The sequence below is a fragment of the Hemitrygon akajei genome, chromosome 15 (assembly GCF_048418815.1).
Source record: "Hemitrygon akajei chromosome 15, sHemAka1.3, whole genome shotgun sequence".
NCBI classification, from domain to species: Eukaryota; Metazoa; Chordata; class Chondrichthyes; order Myliobatiformes; family Dasyatidae; genus Hemitrygon; species Hemitrygon akajei.
Window position 1 is genome coordinate 22,714,297 of NC_133138.1, and position 15,556 is coordinate 22,729,852.

A 15,556-nucleotide genomic window follows, 5' to 3' on the forward strand; every position below is an offset into this window, starting at 1 on the left:
TGCACTGCCAGCATCACAATTTAAAGGGACCTTCCTTGGCACATTTCAAGTTTGGCATCAGGACCCTTACTCTGGTTCTCTCCTTTTTGTTTTTTACTTCATGTCTTTTCGGTCCCCCGTGCTTTCTTCATTATCCTAAAGTTTCCTGAAACCCCGATTCTTTCCCATTATAATGTAGACATTCCCCCTGCAATCCCTGGCCCCGGCATCCTGAACTAACACCCAGCCACTGACTACTCGTTTTGGATCTCAGCCAATGCTCACTGTTATCAATCTTGTAGCCCAACCTGTCCAGCTGACCCCCATCTAACCAGAGAACATAGAACAGTGGAGCACAGGAACTGACCCTTTGGCCCATAATGTTGTGCTGAACTAATTAAATTAGCAATCAAATACTCAGTTAAACTAATCCCTTCTGCCTATGTAATGTCCATTTCCTCCATATTCCTTTGCCTGTCTACGGGCCTCTTGAATTTCTCTGGCATTTGTCACCCCCACCACTTCATGCAGGGCATTCCATGTCTCCAGTCTCTGTAAAAATAAATTCTTAGTACATTTCTTTTCAACTTACTTTTGATATACCTTCTGGTATTAGATACGTCAAACCTGGAAAAATAATTCTGGCTAATTATGCCTCTTGCAATCTTACAAACCTCTATCAGAACTCCCTTTAGTCTCCACCACTTGAGAGAAAGCAACCCAAATTTAACCAACCTCTCCTTATAGCACATGCCCTTTAATCCAGACAGCATCCTTATTAACCTTTACTGCAGCTTGACATCCTGCCTGTAATGAGGCAACCAGAGATGAACACAGTACTCCAGATGTGACCAAACTCGAGTTTTATAAAATTGCAATATAACTTCCCAACTCTTTAACTTCAGTTCCTCAACTAATAAAGGGAAGCATACTGTATACCTTCCTTCCCACCCTATCAACTCGTGTAGCCAGTTTCAGAGAGGAAGTGGCCAGTTTCTATCCTCAATGTACTCTGACCTCTGCCCTGACCATGACCTCCCTAGAGCTGAAGCCAACATTAGCCTAGACTTACTTGCTTTCCCTTGACTGACTTGGGCTTCAGTCACTAAAGAATTTTAATCCAGCCAGCTCACCCCAAAGGCAACCTACGAATATTAAAGCCATGGATATATTGGTATATCTAGTGAGTGAAACCATCATTTTTGTGTGGTCAGAGGCAGATCAAATTAAAATGTGTAGCAATTAACCTGCTGCTGACAAACCAAGTGTTTTCTCTTTATTTATTTTAGCTTTTTGTATATTTTTAAAATGTATACCTTTTCAATGTATTTAGCTGATGAGATCTCATCAATTCGTCCATCCTGACCACAGTGGTGTATGGAGACACATCTGCTGTGATCAGTGCTCCTATTGTCCATTGGCAGTCCATGATTTATGTTCTTTTAATTGGCCCCAACCTCCCAGAGGATGACATTCCTCTGCACAGGCTTCCAAGAGAAGGGTAGAAAATGTCCTAAAGCCAATGTGAAAAGACTCACTTTTACATAATACTGGCAGTCGAGCACTCTTTGTGGGGTCAGTTCCTAATGAACAGATATTTGTTAGCAAATGGCATGTAAAAGAATATGGAGGCAAGCAGGTATATGGAGTGAAGTCACATATAATCTGTGATCTCATTCTATGGCTCAGCAGGCTTAGATGCTGATTGGCTTTCAGCCACCACTGTGTTTCGAGCTCAGCTACTTATATTCAGAGAAACATTATTCTGAAATTACCTTGATGTTAGTGAACTAGTATTGTAACCTCTTAATTATTTAACTCTTTCTAAAATTATGTGTAAAGTCAATCTTCAGATACTTCAAAACTAACAGTTATTTATTGATTCACCTCTTTGTCAACTGATTCATCATTTCCCAGGAAAGGGATCATTCCTTTGCACAGTAATATGTAGAGACCTTGATGGATGCAAACAATAACATAATCTCAACTGAATGATGGTTGCATACTTTCAGGATTATCCCCTGGTAGCCTTGATGAATATTCTTGTCAGATAGAGATATATGTATTCTAGAGGATTGTGTTCATCCATTGGCAGTCTAATTTCAATGCTCTTATCAAATTACTGAACAGTGTCAATGTCCCAAATGATGGTCTCTCATTGTGATCGCGGAACTTTACCACTACTCCAGCTTTCTTCAATATAATATTTGGACGACTTTATCAAACTCTGCCAAAGTCTTTCCTTTATTCACTAGTCTTTGCTCGTATCCATCCTTCCCTTTTGGAAGGTCTCTTATGCTATGCACCTCTGTCCCTACATTGCCAAGAGTATTTGCAACAGCTTCCATCTTGCCCTGGAGAACTCCCGTCTCCTTCACCTCTTGAGCTCATACCACTGTCTATCATAAATCTTTTATATCCACATCTCCATATTTACCATTGCTTAAGTTTGGCAAAGTGGTTGGCAACATTCTATGAACAAGGAGTTTCCCCCTCAGAATCCCTTAAACACTTCACCTTTCATCCTAAAGCTATGGACTCTAGTTCTAGTCTCATCCAACCTGAGTGGAAAAGCCTGCAAGCCTTCACCCTGTCTATACAACTCATTATTTTGTAAACCTCTATAAGATCTCTGCTCATTCTCCTGCATTCCAATCAATAAAGTCTTCAGCTATTCAATCTTTTCCGGCAAATCAGACCTCAAGCCATGGCAACATCATTGTAAGTTTGCTCTACCCTCTTTCAAGCTTATTGATATCTGTTCTGTAGGTAGGGGACCAGAGCTGCACACAATACTATGAGCACCTTGTACAACTTCAACATAACTTCCCAACTCCTGTACTCAGTTTCCTGATTTATAAAGACCAACATGTTAAAAGCTCTCAAAAGTAAAAACTAGAGTATGTAGAGAAAGCTTTAATTGCTTTAAAGAAACCTACAATTCTCCTTTGTTGGTGGTTATAATGAGGCCCCCGTCAGTCAGAGTTGACCGCAGATATTGCATCCTAGCTGTCTCAGGATGCAAGCTTGGGCAGTACAATATGGAGAGAAAGCTGTTGCCCATGTAGCAAGCTCTCCCACTCCATGCATCTGATGAACCCACAGGAACAACAGAGACTGATACAATTTGGTACCAGCGGTATCGCAGGAGATGCCAGTCCACACTGAATTCAATGTTGGACTGCCTTAGGGACTCCAGCTCTGGAGTCTTCCCTTGGGGATTACTCCCAAAGTTTTTCTATCAATGGGTATAGCTGCAGGGAAGCGGAGGTTTGAGATCAGAGTTTTCCTTCTCCTAGATGAGCTGCCAAACATGGCTGACGACCCCCATCAACCCAAAGTGACTGGTTTTATGGCACCAGTGTCCCACCTTTGATACTTTTCCTGTCAGTAGAAACAGTTCTGCTGAGCTTAGTAGCAAAGACACACATGAAGGCCAGGAGTTGGACTTGGTTGTCAGAGGCTATTTGAAGCGCATGCCATTGGGAGCATTTAACAATCTCGTAATGTGGTAAAGAGATCATTATAACTACTATATATGACATGACTCACTGTAAGCAAAACAGCTGTAAGCGATATTCATGCAGTTTTAACTAGCCTTTAATATTTACCTTTATTGGAGTGAGTGAGTGAGTGTGTGTGTGTGTGTGTGTGTGTGTGTGTGTGTGTGTGTGTGTGTGTGTGTGTGTGTGTGTGTGTGTGTGTGTGTGTGTGTGTGTGTGTGTGTGTGTGTGTGTTATATTTAATGTCCATATGAGATCACGTGAAAGTTGGGCTGATTGTGACATACAACGGCATACTCAAGGGGCAACTAGAACAATGGAATTTAAGGGTTGACTTGCTCTTGGACAGCTTGGAGTATGATAGCATAATGATAGTCGAGCAAGTCTTGAGATTTCCAGCAACGGCTTAGAAATTTTCCAATAGATTTTCATAAATATTAAACTAATTCTATTTTTATTGGTTCCTGGAATAATCCTGTCATCTTTGAATAAATATCACAGTTGTATAAATAAACATTCTCCCATGCCTCTGACTCTGAACAGTAAATAAACTGATAATTAGTTTAATAAAATTATATTTTTATTTTCAAGCAACAAAAATAAGGCAGCAGTTGATAGTTTTTTGGAAAATAAAAATTGCAGGAAGAGTATTTTACAACAAATGACCATAACATGCCTAATGGTCAGACTTTTTACTCATCTTAATCTCACCAACTTGCATTTCCTTACCTCAAATGAAAAACTTAAATAGACAAATTTGGTGTTAAAATTGATAATCATCATGTTCTTGTTTTGTAACAATCCAAAGTACATACACTGAAAGTTCTAAATGTGAAACACAGAAGAAAGCCTTGACTACTCAAGTTTCAAATAAATCAACTAATATTTTTAAGAATGTAAGAAATGGAAGTAGGAGGCCAGTCCTGCTCCACTTTTCAAGTTCAAGTTTATCGTCATTCGACCATACATCTATATACTGCTAAATGAAAAACCATTCCTCAAGGACCAAGGTGCAAAACATAGTACATATATCATATACGCAACATAAAGTAATATTAATCTATAATTTTAATAGATAAAAATATTCTGTAAATGTACAAGTTGACATAAAATGCATACACAACATATGGTTAATATGCAGCAGAATAGTGCTACTGGCATTGTCATAAATATTGTGTACTGTGTGGTCGCTCAGCCTGAGGGAATCAGCTGTTCCTTAGTCTAACAGACCTTGTTTTTATAACGCCTGTGCCGTCTGCCTGATGATAGGAGGTCAAAGAGATTGTGGGACAGGTGGGAGGGGTCCTTTACAATGCCAAGCGCATTGATGTATATCCTGGATGGGGATGGGGGGAGTGGAAGAAACCCCAATGATTCTCTCAGAAGTCTCTCAGTCCATTGTATGGTGATGTTAAGAATCATGATTCTTTGCTTGAGCAGACTTTATAGTAGGACCACACCATGAGGGCATCTCTCTATGAAGCCTTCAATTAGATCTCTACTCATTTGTCTAAATCTGAGACAGAATCTCAGGAAATGATTGGGGAATTCAGTTTATTCAATTTGGTTATGTAAGCTCTCTGTGAGTTGTCTCCTACTCATTCATTCTTTATTTCATCCAATACACAATTTTTAACCTTGGTTTTAATTTGTTGATTGGCCCTGCCACTAGTCAGGCACTGCTCAGTATTGTTAAATCAAATTATCTGGTCATAGAATGTTGCTTGTGGGAATTTGCTGTACACAATCAGCTACTGTATTCTGACGTTACAGTAGCATCTAATGTGGCAACACATTTCTTAGATAAATACTCAGGAAATTCTAAAAAGCGTAATATAAATGCAAGCTTTTTTCATGATTTGCTGTCTCAAAATTTCAGCACATTCATAAGAAATAGCAGGTTATCTGAAAGATATGAGATTCATTGTACCAACATCTTCCTTTCAAACTTGATATCAATGTTTTAAAATATTAGCATTTATGGCAGAAGAGTGAAAATAATGGTTTATCTCTATTATGAGAAAGAGTTTCATTTCTGAATTATTATTCTATCAACTAAAATAACAGGCAGCCTATAAATGACAAGACAAGCTTGACATTTTACCTAAGGGAAAATTAACTGCATGCTTCACAACACAGACATCTTACATAATTTTACATAAATATTTGATTATTTCAAAGGAAGGTGGAATTTTAAAAAATAAGAGGTGGTGAGTCTATAAACTAGTGTTGCAACTCATCTTACAGAGCCAAAAATACATATATCTGTCCCATTTCACATTGTGAGATCCCAGATATAGTGCAGGATGCAGGAGTTCCTTACACTGTAGGTCAACAAGGGGAATTGAGTTGAAAAGGAACTGAGAACTTGTCACCAAATTTTCAGTCTGTAGATAAAGATTGAGGATTCATATCTGATTTGCAAACTCTTTTTCTTTATAACCATCACAGCAATCAGCAGGCTCCTGTCAATGTTTAACTTGTGAATAATAGCAAATTTGTCATCATAAGGCACAATGGGAAGTTTAGCTATATAATATCAAGATTCATGTGTAGCTCAAAATAGAAACCATATAATTTGCAGCCAAGATAAAAACCATATGTGTGCTGTTGTTTCTACTGCAATAAAAACCTTGGGGTTTGATAAATTGGTAAATAAGGTATAACAATATATTATTGTCACATATACCAAGGTAAAGTGAAAAACTTTGTTTTGCATGTTACCCATACAGATTATTTTATTACAAGAGTGCATTGGGGTAGTTAGCATAAGGGAAAACAATAAAAGAATACAGAATAAAGTGTTAAAGTTACATGAAAGTGCAATGCAGGCAGACAATAAGGTACAAGGCCATAAGAAAAAGTGTCTGAAGTGATAGGGGTATTTGATTATGTCAATTGCTCATTCTAGGCTGCGAGAAGCGTAGACAAATTTAGTTATCTGAGGAGATGCTAGAGAACTCGGATAGTATATTTCTTTGTTAAAGTACTTTTCTCATGTAGTAAGTAATAATGCAATCAGTTGCGTGTTCGTTGCTTAGAACAATTGTGAAGAAAGATAACACAGAGCAAAGCTGAAAAATAAAGGGAGGTGAATACATTGAGATATGAGGAATCATTTTTGAGATCAGAAGAATTGGAAAGAAATCAAGTGAAGTCTTTAAAAATCATATATAGGTTTTGCCTGAAGATTGGAGAATAAAGATAAGCACTTGGAAGAAAGAACTGCTCAAACCTGCAGACCACATGCGGAGAAAGGAAGAAGATTACCTGCATTGCCTGTGAGGCTCCAGAGACTAATGGCTTTGAGCTACCTGTGAGTTATCGCCTTTTGTTTAGTGTGGAGATTTGTATTTATAAACTATACACCTTTTCACAAATATATCCAGTTCCTGTTCATTTTGTCTTGTCCGGGAACTCTCAAATCACCACTAGGTCTTCCTTCATTTGTTGTCATCTAGCTGACAGGCAAGGGAAATGTTCAACCATAAGACATAGGAGTAGAATTGGGCCATTTTGCTCATCAAGTCTGCTCTGCCATTTCATCATGGTTGACTTATTTTCCCTCTCAACCCCATTCTCCTAACTTCTCCCATAACTTTTGACGCCCTTACTAATCAAGAGTCTATCAAACTCCACTTTAAGTATACCCACTGCACTGACTTCCACAGCCATCTGTGGGAATGAATTCCACAGATTCACCACCCTCCGGATAAAGAACGTCCTCTTCACCTCTGTTCTAAAGAGATGTCCTTGCATTCTGAGGCGGTGCCTACTGGCCTTAGAATCCTCCACATCTACTCTATCTTGGCCTTTTAATATTTGACAGGTTTCAATGAAATTGCCACCCACCTCATTCTTATGAACTCCAGAGGGAACAAGCTCAGAGCCATCAAATGCTCCTCATGTGTTAACCCTTTCATCCCCAGGGTCATTCTTGTGAAACTCCTCTTTGTTGCCTCTCTCCCTTCTTAAAGAGTGGAGTGACATTTGCAAATTTCCACCCTCCAGAACCATTCCAACATCTAGTTATTATTGAAAAATCATTACTATTGCCTTCACAATCTCTTCAGCTGCGTCTGGGGTGTAGTCCACCTGGGTCCAGGTGACTGTCAACAACACATTCCCTTACTTTGCCAATGAAGCTGGTTTAATTGGGTTAGAACTGCAATTGGAGAGGTAGCCATATCCTTGCAGAATTCTTTGCCGGTGCTGTCTAGCAGAGATTAAACTCATATGTCAATGTATCGGTAACCAGAGCAGCAGCTCAGCAAGTGGACGGATTTAGGGTTAGGTCTGATAGGAAGCAGGATTAGGGCTGGATTACTGAGCACAGTGGGACTGATGCTCTTAAGTATACTAATTTTAATGTAAGGGTTTTTTTTGTTAAAACAGATGAGTTAGTGCCTGGGTTATTGTGAGAAGCAATTCTGCCACAGCGGAGACTTGCTTGTGGAAAGGGTAACTCAGTGTTAAAGGTTAAACATATTATCAATGTGATACACAAAGAGGTAAAAGAAATAGGGTAGTTGCACAACCCATCAGGCTCAGTGTCACAGTTGCACTTAGAGAGGGTATCCGAGGGAGCTTATCCTTTGAGGTAATATTTGAAGAGTTTAGAAATAAGAAGGGTACAGTCACCACGATGCAGTCATGCCATAGTCCTCCCAATAGCCAGAAAGAACTAAAGACCATAAGACCATAAGATATAGGAGCAGAAGTAGGGCATTCAGCCCATTGAGTCTGCTCCGCCATTCAATCATGGGCTGATCAAATTCTTCCAGTCATCCCCACTCCCCTGCCTTCACCCCATAGACTTTGATGCCCTGGTTAATCAATAACTTATCTATCTCTGCCTTAAAACACCCAATGACTTGGCCTCCCCAGCAGTTCATGGCAACAAATTCCACAGATTTACCACCTTCTGACTAAAGTAATTTCTCTGCATTTCTGTTCTAAATAGACATTCTTCAGTCCTGAAGTCATGCCCTCTTGTCCTAGACTCCCCTACCATGAGAAACTAATCTGTTCAGGCCTTTTAACATTCGGAATGTTTCTATGAGATCCTCTTTATTCTCCTGGACTCCAAGGAATACAGCCCAAGAGCTGCCAGATGTTCCTCATACGGTAACCCTTTCATTCCTGGAATCATTCTCATGAATCTTCTCTGAACTGTCTGTAATGTCAGTATATCCTTTCTAAAATAAAGAGCCTAAAAATGCACACAATACTCCAAGTGTGCTCTCACAAGTGCCTAATTGAGCCTCAACATCACATCCCTGCTCTTATATTCTATACCTCTAGAAATAGACAATAGACAATAGACAATAGGTGCAGAAGTAGACCATTCAGCCCTTCGAGCCTGCACAACCATTCTGAGATCATGGCTGATCATCTACTATCAATACCCGGTTCCTGCCTTGTCCCCATATCCCTTGATTCCCCTATCCATAAGATACCTATCTAGCTCCTTCTTGAAAGCATCCAGAGAATTGGCCTCCACTGCCTTCCGAGGCAGTGCATTCCAGACCCCCACAACTCTCTGGGAGAAGAAGTTTTTCCTTAACTCTGTCCTAAATGACCTACCCCTTATTCTCAAACCATGCCCTCTGGTACTGGACTCTCCCAGCATCTGGAACATATTTCCTGCCTCTATCTTGTCCAATCCCTTAATAATCTTATATGTTGCAATCAGATCCCCTCTCAATCTCCTTAATTCCAGCATGTACAAGCCCAGTCTCACTAACCTCTCTGCGTAAGACAGTCCGGACATCCCTGGAATTAACCTTGTGAATCTACACTGCACTTCCTCTACAGCCAGGATGTCCTTCCTTAATCCTGGAGACCAAAACTGTACACAATACTCCAGGTGTGGTCTCACCAGGGCCCTGTACAAATGCAAAAGGATTTTCTTGCTCTTGTACTCAATTCCCTTTGTAATAAAGGCCAACATTCCATTAACCTTCTTCACTGCCTGCTGCACTTGCTCATTCACCTTCAGTGACTGATGAACAAGGACTCCTAGATCTCTTTGTATTTCTCCCTTACCTAACTCTACACCGTTCAAATAATCTGCCTTCCTGTTCTTACTCCCAAAGTGGATAACCTCACACTTATTCACATTAAACGTCATCTGCCAAGTATCTGCCCACTCACCCAGCCTATCCAAGTCACCCTGAATTCTCCTAACATCCTCATCACATGTCACACTGCCACCCAGCTTAGTATCATCAGCAAACTTGCTGATGTTATTCTCAATGCCTTCATCTAAATCATTGACATAAATCGTAAACAGCTGTGGTCCCAATACCGAGCCTTGTGGCACCCCACTAGTCACCATCTGCCATTCCGAGAAACACCCATTCACCGTTACCCTTTGCTTTCTATCTGCCAACCAGTTTTCTATCCATGTCAATATCTTCCCCCCAATGCCATGAGCTCTGATATAACCCACCAATCTCCTATGTGGGACCTTATCAAATGTCCTCTGAAAATCAAGGTACACTACATCTACTGGATCTCCCTTGTCTAACTTCCTGGTTACATCCTTGAAAAACTCCAATAGATTAGTCAAGCGTGATTTGTCCTTGGTAAATCCAAGGTGAATGCCAGCATTGCATTCACCTTCTTCACAACCAACTTAACCTGGAGGTTAACCTTTAGGGTATCCTGCACAACGACTACCAAGTCCCTTGGCATCTCTGTATTTTGAATTCTCTCCCCATTTATTTCTTCCACCAAAATGCATGACTATACACTTTCCAATATTATATTTCATTTGCCACTTCATTGCCCATTCCCCCAAACTATCTCTCTGTTTCCTCAACACTACCTGCTCCTCCATCTATCTCTGTATCATCGGCAAATTTAGCCACAATTCCATTAATACTGTAGCCAAATCATTGACATATATCATAAAAAGCAGCGGTCCCAACACCGACCTCTGTGGAACTCCACTGGTAACTGGCAGCCAACCAGAATAGGATTCCTTTATTCCCACTCTCTGTTTTCTGCCGACCAGCCAAAGAAACAGATTTCTTGAGAGATTATGGAAAGATTTGAAAGCAACAGAGTTTTTATTTTGGGGAACTTCAATTTTCTCAACACTGAATGGGACCTTTTCAGAGCCAAAGGCTTAGATGGGCAGAATCTAGAAAGATTCCTTGAATCAATATGTTGATAACCTAAACACAGAAGGGACTATACTAGATGTTGTAAATGAGCCTGGAAGATGATAGGAGTTTTTGTGGGAGAGCATTTTGGGGAAAGTGATAAAAACTCCATAAGTAACAAATTTCACCTCATATGCTGGTGATATTGAATCTGATTCTGATTCTGAAAAAAGTAGGTTAGTATAAGTTGGTGCATGGAATTTGGTAAAGCATTTGACCAGATTCCACATGCTTGGCTGAATAAGGTATATGGAATCCAAGGAGATCTGGCTGATTGGATTTGCAATTTACATCTAGAGTACTAGATGCACAAAAGACTGCAAATGCTGGAATCCGGGGCAACAAACAATCTGTTGAAGGAACTCAACAGATTGAACAACATCTATTGGATGAAAAGGAGTTGTCGGAGTTTCTGGTTGAAAACCTACATCAGGATCATTAAGTCCTGAGCTGGGTTTTGAGTGTTTGTATCTGGATGAAAATACAGTGGGGTGATTAGTAAGTCTGTAGACAACACAATGACTGGCATAGTTGTGGACAGCAAGGAAGGTGCAACAGGATCTGTTGGAAATATTGGTGGAGAAGGCAGGTGGGGGAGTCTCAAACTAGAAGGCATTGGTTAAAGATATGAAGGGTAACATTTAATGGAGACCTCAGGACAAGGTATTCACACAGAAAGTGGTAGGTGTATGAAACAAGTAGCTAGATCAGGTGATGAAGGTAGGAATAATTACAATGTTCAAGAAATATTTGGAAAGGTACATGGACAGAAAATGTAAACAGCAGGGATTCCCAATCTTTATTATGCCATGGAGCAATGCTCTTAATCTAAGGTTCCATGGACCCGAGGTTGGGAACCCCCGCTTGGAGGGATATAGGCAAAAGGGATCTGCAGAGATGGGATCTTAGTCATCATGAATGAGTTGGGCTGAAGGGATTTTTCTGTGCTGTATTACTTAATGAATCTCTTTGTACCTGAGAGTCTCTCAAATGGCACTTGTGATTGTAGGCATTTTGAATTTAAAGGTTCTTTGCACGTTTTGAAAATCTTTTGAAAAATCGTTGCGAATGTGTATCTAGGGCTTTATCTGTGGTGCATCAGGAGATCCAAGGCCAATCTTCAAGAAGTGAACACCACTTGATTAATGAAACTTGGCTGAGGCAGGGGAGGGTCTCAGCTTAGCCTGGTCAATCAGAACTTAGGAGGGAAATGTGATGACTAACACTGCTCCCTAATGTTTCTTATTGACCAGTGTTGGAAAGTGTGTGTGGATACTGAGTGATCCAAGATTAAATTCGGCTGGAGTATCTTTCAAGGAGGGATAATATGTCCATACTCATTGATGAAGTCTAGTTTCTAGCCAAGAATTCCGATTGTATTCTTGAGTCAATTATGGCACACATAGAGGCAAAGAGACACAGGTAGCGAGAAGTTTTATTTTTAGTTTTCACCAACCCTATTCTGTCCATGCACAGTTTTTAGCATAGAGTCAATAAGTGATGTACATCTTAGTTGCAGGCACCACCGACTACAGCAACTATTGTGTATTCTGGCTCCATTGAGGTAAAATTATAAATTAATCAGAATTCTGGTTTCATCATGTAACATTACTCACCATATAATGTTGGATTCAACTTCACAATTTTCACTGTGTCTCACCCTGCAAGAAAATGAGAAATTTACTGTCAATCAAGGTTTGAGCCATTGTAGCACAATGAAAGATAAAAATGGTGGAGGATATGGTGAGAGGTCATTAACAGCGGACGGATGGCTAACACTTTTCCAAAAAGGTGCTTCATAATCAGATATGCTCACTGCAGGATACCTGAAAGAAAACTGCCAAGGAAACAAAAATCCATTCCCTCAGAAAGGATTGTGGCTGGCTTTGAAACAGACAGAAACAGACACCAATTATTCTTCAGCTCGACATGAATTTAAGCAATTATGAGAATACTGCATCTCTTCTGCTCTCAGATATTAGGGAAAATTGATCTCATTCTAGGTTGGCAAGTGAACGAAAAGCAGAAGCTTCGAACCTCTACCATGGAAACACTTAATTTTATTAATTGCCTGCTTTAACTGATGCATTCTCAAATTATTGACTGCATCACATGTGCACCGATATGTACCCTTAATTCCTTCTGCTCTGTAAGATACATGATGTGGTTCAAAAATCACAAATTACTACACCATGTCCCTTGTAAATAGTGCAAATAATGTCACAGAAAACAACTTAGTGCATTGGACAGTAAGCATCCAGTGAAGAATTATTTGTTAATAAAATAATACTATTACTTCACAACATCTTATTCATCCAGACTCAGCATGAGGACAAGTGTGTTGACATGTTCTCCCTTTAGCGATCAAGCCCTGTTCATATCCACTGAATGTTGCACTCATTTTGAAAGCTTTGTTTAGAGGACAAGCAAAATAAATTTGTCTTAAGGCCATTCCAATGGCAGAAAATATTAGCAACAAAAAAAGTAAAATGTTTATGGAGCAGGTAGAGCTGAGATGACCTTTAAACTCTGCAAGGTCATTAGGTTGAGAACCATGCTACTTTAACTGATTTGTCTCATTTAAGTGAAGCATACATTCAATGGCCACTTTATTAGGTCAATCCTGTACCTAATAAAGCGGCCAGTCAGTGTATGTTCATGGTATGCTTTAGCCCATCCACTTCATGGTTGATGTGTTGTGCATTCAGAGATGCTTTTTTTGCACACCATTGTTGTAAAACAAATGGCTATTTGAATTATTACTGCCTTCCTGTCAGCTTGAACCATCCTCAGACCTCTCTCATTAACAAGATGTTTTCACCAACAGAACTGCTGCTCATTGGATGTGTTTTTATTTTATTTTCATACCATTCTCTGTAAACTCTAGAGACTATTGTGTGTGAAAATACCAGGAGATCAGTCGTTTCTAAGATACTCAAAGCACCCTGTCTGGCACCAACAATCATTCCATGGTCGAAGTCACTTAGATCACATTTCTTCCCCATCCTGATATTTGGTCTGACCAACAACTGAACCTCTTGACTGTATCTGCATGTGTTTATGCATTGAGTTACTGCCTAATGACTGGCTGACTATATATGTGCTTTAATAAGCAGGTGTAAAGGTGTATCTAATAGAGTGACTAATGAGTGTATTCTTTAAAATATTTAAAAAAGAAGAAAGATTAGATTAAGCAGGTTGTGTGTAAAATTTTCAGAAAGTTATCGCTTTGACACCCAAGCTAATCTAAACTCATTGTGCTCATCTGGATTTAAGGCCTGCTATTGGACTGTAACAGATGAAGTACAATTGCTGGTTGACCTTGTTCTGGTTGGAGTAGAGGACTGGATAGCTATTGGAACTCAAAATGTTTGTATGTAAGCACAGTGTCTATGTAAGAAGACAAAAGGAATCTTCATCTTCACTGCATCAAGGACAGAATATAAAAGTAAATGAGTTTTGTTTGGTATTGGCTAATTCTATTTAATTATTTAGGATTCTCTGCAACTCAATTGGGAAATAATTGCTGAGGAGGTCAAAGCTTTCCTCATGAAACTGGTTTTAGATTCGGATTCAAAATTTATTGATCACATGTACATGGAAACATACTGTGAAATGTGTCATTTGCATTAATACCAACACACCAAGGGATGTGCCTGGGGTAGCCCATAAGTTTCACCACACATTCTGATGCCAGGATAGCATGTCCACAATACTCTGCAGCAGCACAAAAACAGAACACAATAGACAACAAAACATCAACAGCAAAACAAGCCTTTGGACAGATAAACCTTGCCCATATAAAGGAAAATTTAAGCCTTTCTCTCCCTTTAAGCTACTTTTCTAAATGCATGACCCTGCTGATACCCTCTACCTGAACGATAGGGTAATCTCTCTGGTCGCAGCTGCCATATCCATGCCTTGAACTTATACTGCTGTCTGCCTTTCAACATTTCTTTCCTAGAGCAAACACGAGGAAATCTGCAGATGCTGGAAATTCAAACAACACACACAAAATGCTGGTGGAACGCAGCAGGCCAGGCAGCATCTATAGGAAGAAGCACTGTTGACATTTTGGGCCGAGACCCTTCGTCAGGACACTGTCCACATTTGTCCTGATGAAGGGTCTCAGCCCGAAATGTCGACAGTGCTTCTTCCTATAGATGCTGCCTGGCCTGCTGTGTTTCTTCCCTAGGTGTTGGTTTGGCAAGTGACTAAGCTACAAAAGATTTTCATGGTCAGAGAAGACTTACCACTGGATTTGAAAAATTGACTGCTTCTCTTTCCATGGATGCAGCCAGCCCTGCTGCATAATTCCTACTTTTGTCTGAGTGATGTAGCCAAACCTTCAGAGCTGAATCTGTGTAATTAGGATGTTGCACTTGGGAATGCTGAGCTGGGAGAAGATGCAGGCAATGGCTTGTTCCTCCTTCCAGCTGATTCAAAGGAGACAAATGAGAGTGCAGATGCTGTAACCTGGAGCAAACCAAACGGCTGGAGAAACTCAACAGGCCAAGCAGCACCTGTGGGGTAGAGGGAGATGACATCTGAGCCTCCACCTGAAATGTCAATTTTTTTTTAAAGTAGCACAGGCACGTGTTCTTCAGAAGGGAAGACAAGGTCGACTTAAAACAAAGCCAGGAAATGGAGGAATTACTGGGTTCATCAAGAGTGAGTAGTGTGATAATAATCATTAAAAAAATCAGAAGCATGGCTTGGGTTTAAGCTGGAAAAGAATGCAAGGAGCTTCAGAAAAGTGGCAAGCATTTGGCTTTTGTGAGTATGAAGAACCAGAATTGTCACTGCGCGCATTAAGATTATTGCATCACCGTTAAGTGGAAGGCAAAAAGCTGCTTGTAAAAGTAGATGCAAAGGCCGAAGACCAGCTAGGCGAACGGAATG

At 40.1% G+C, this 15,556-nt stretch overlaps 1 protein-coding gene across 8 annotated transcripts in view; it reads right to left on the minus strand.

Moving 5' to 3' along the window:
• tenm2a (teneurin transmembrane protein 2a) overlaps positions 1–15,556 on the minus strand; it is a 2,964,155-nt gene that overhangs the window by 2,461,900 nt on the left and 486,699 nt on the right. For all 8 annotated transcript variants that reach the window (XM_073067293.1, XM_073067288.1, XM_073067292.1 and 5 more), the window contains one exon: positions 12,271–12,315. The gene's annotated coding sequence lies outside the window, so the exon portion shown is untranslated. The remainder of the gene's footprint in view (positions 1–12,270; positions 12,316–15,556) is intronic.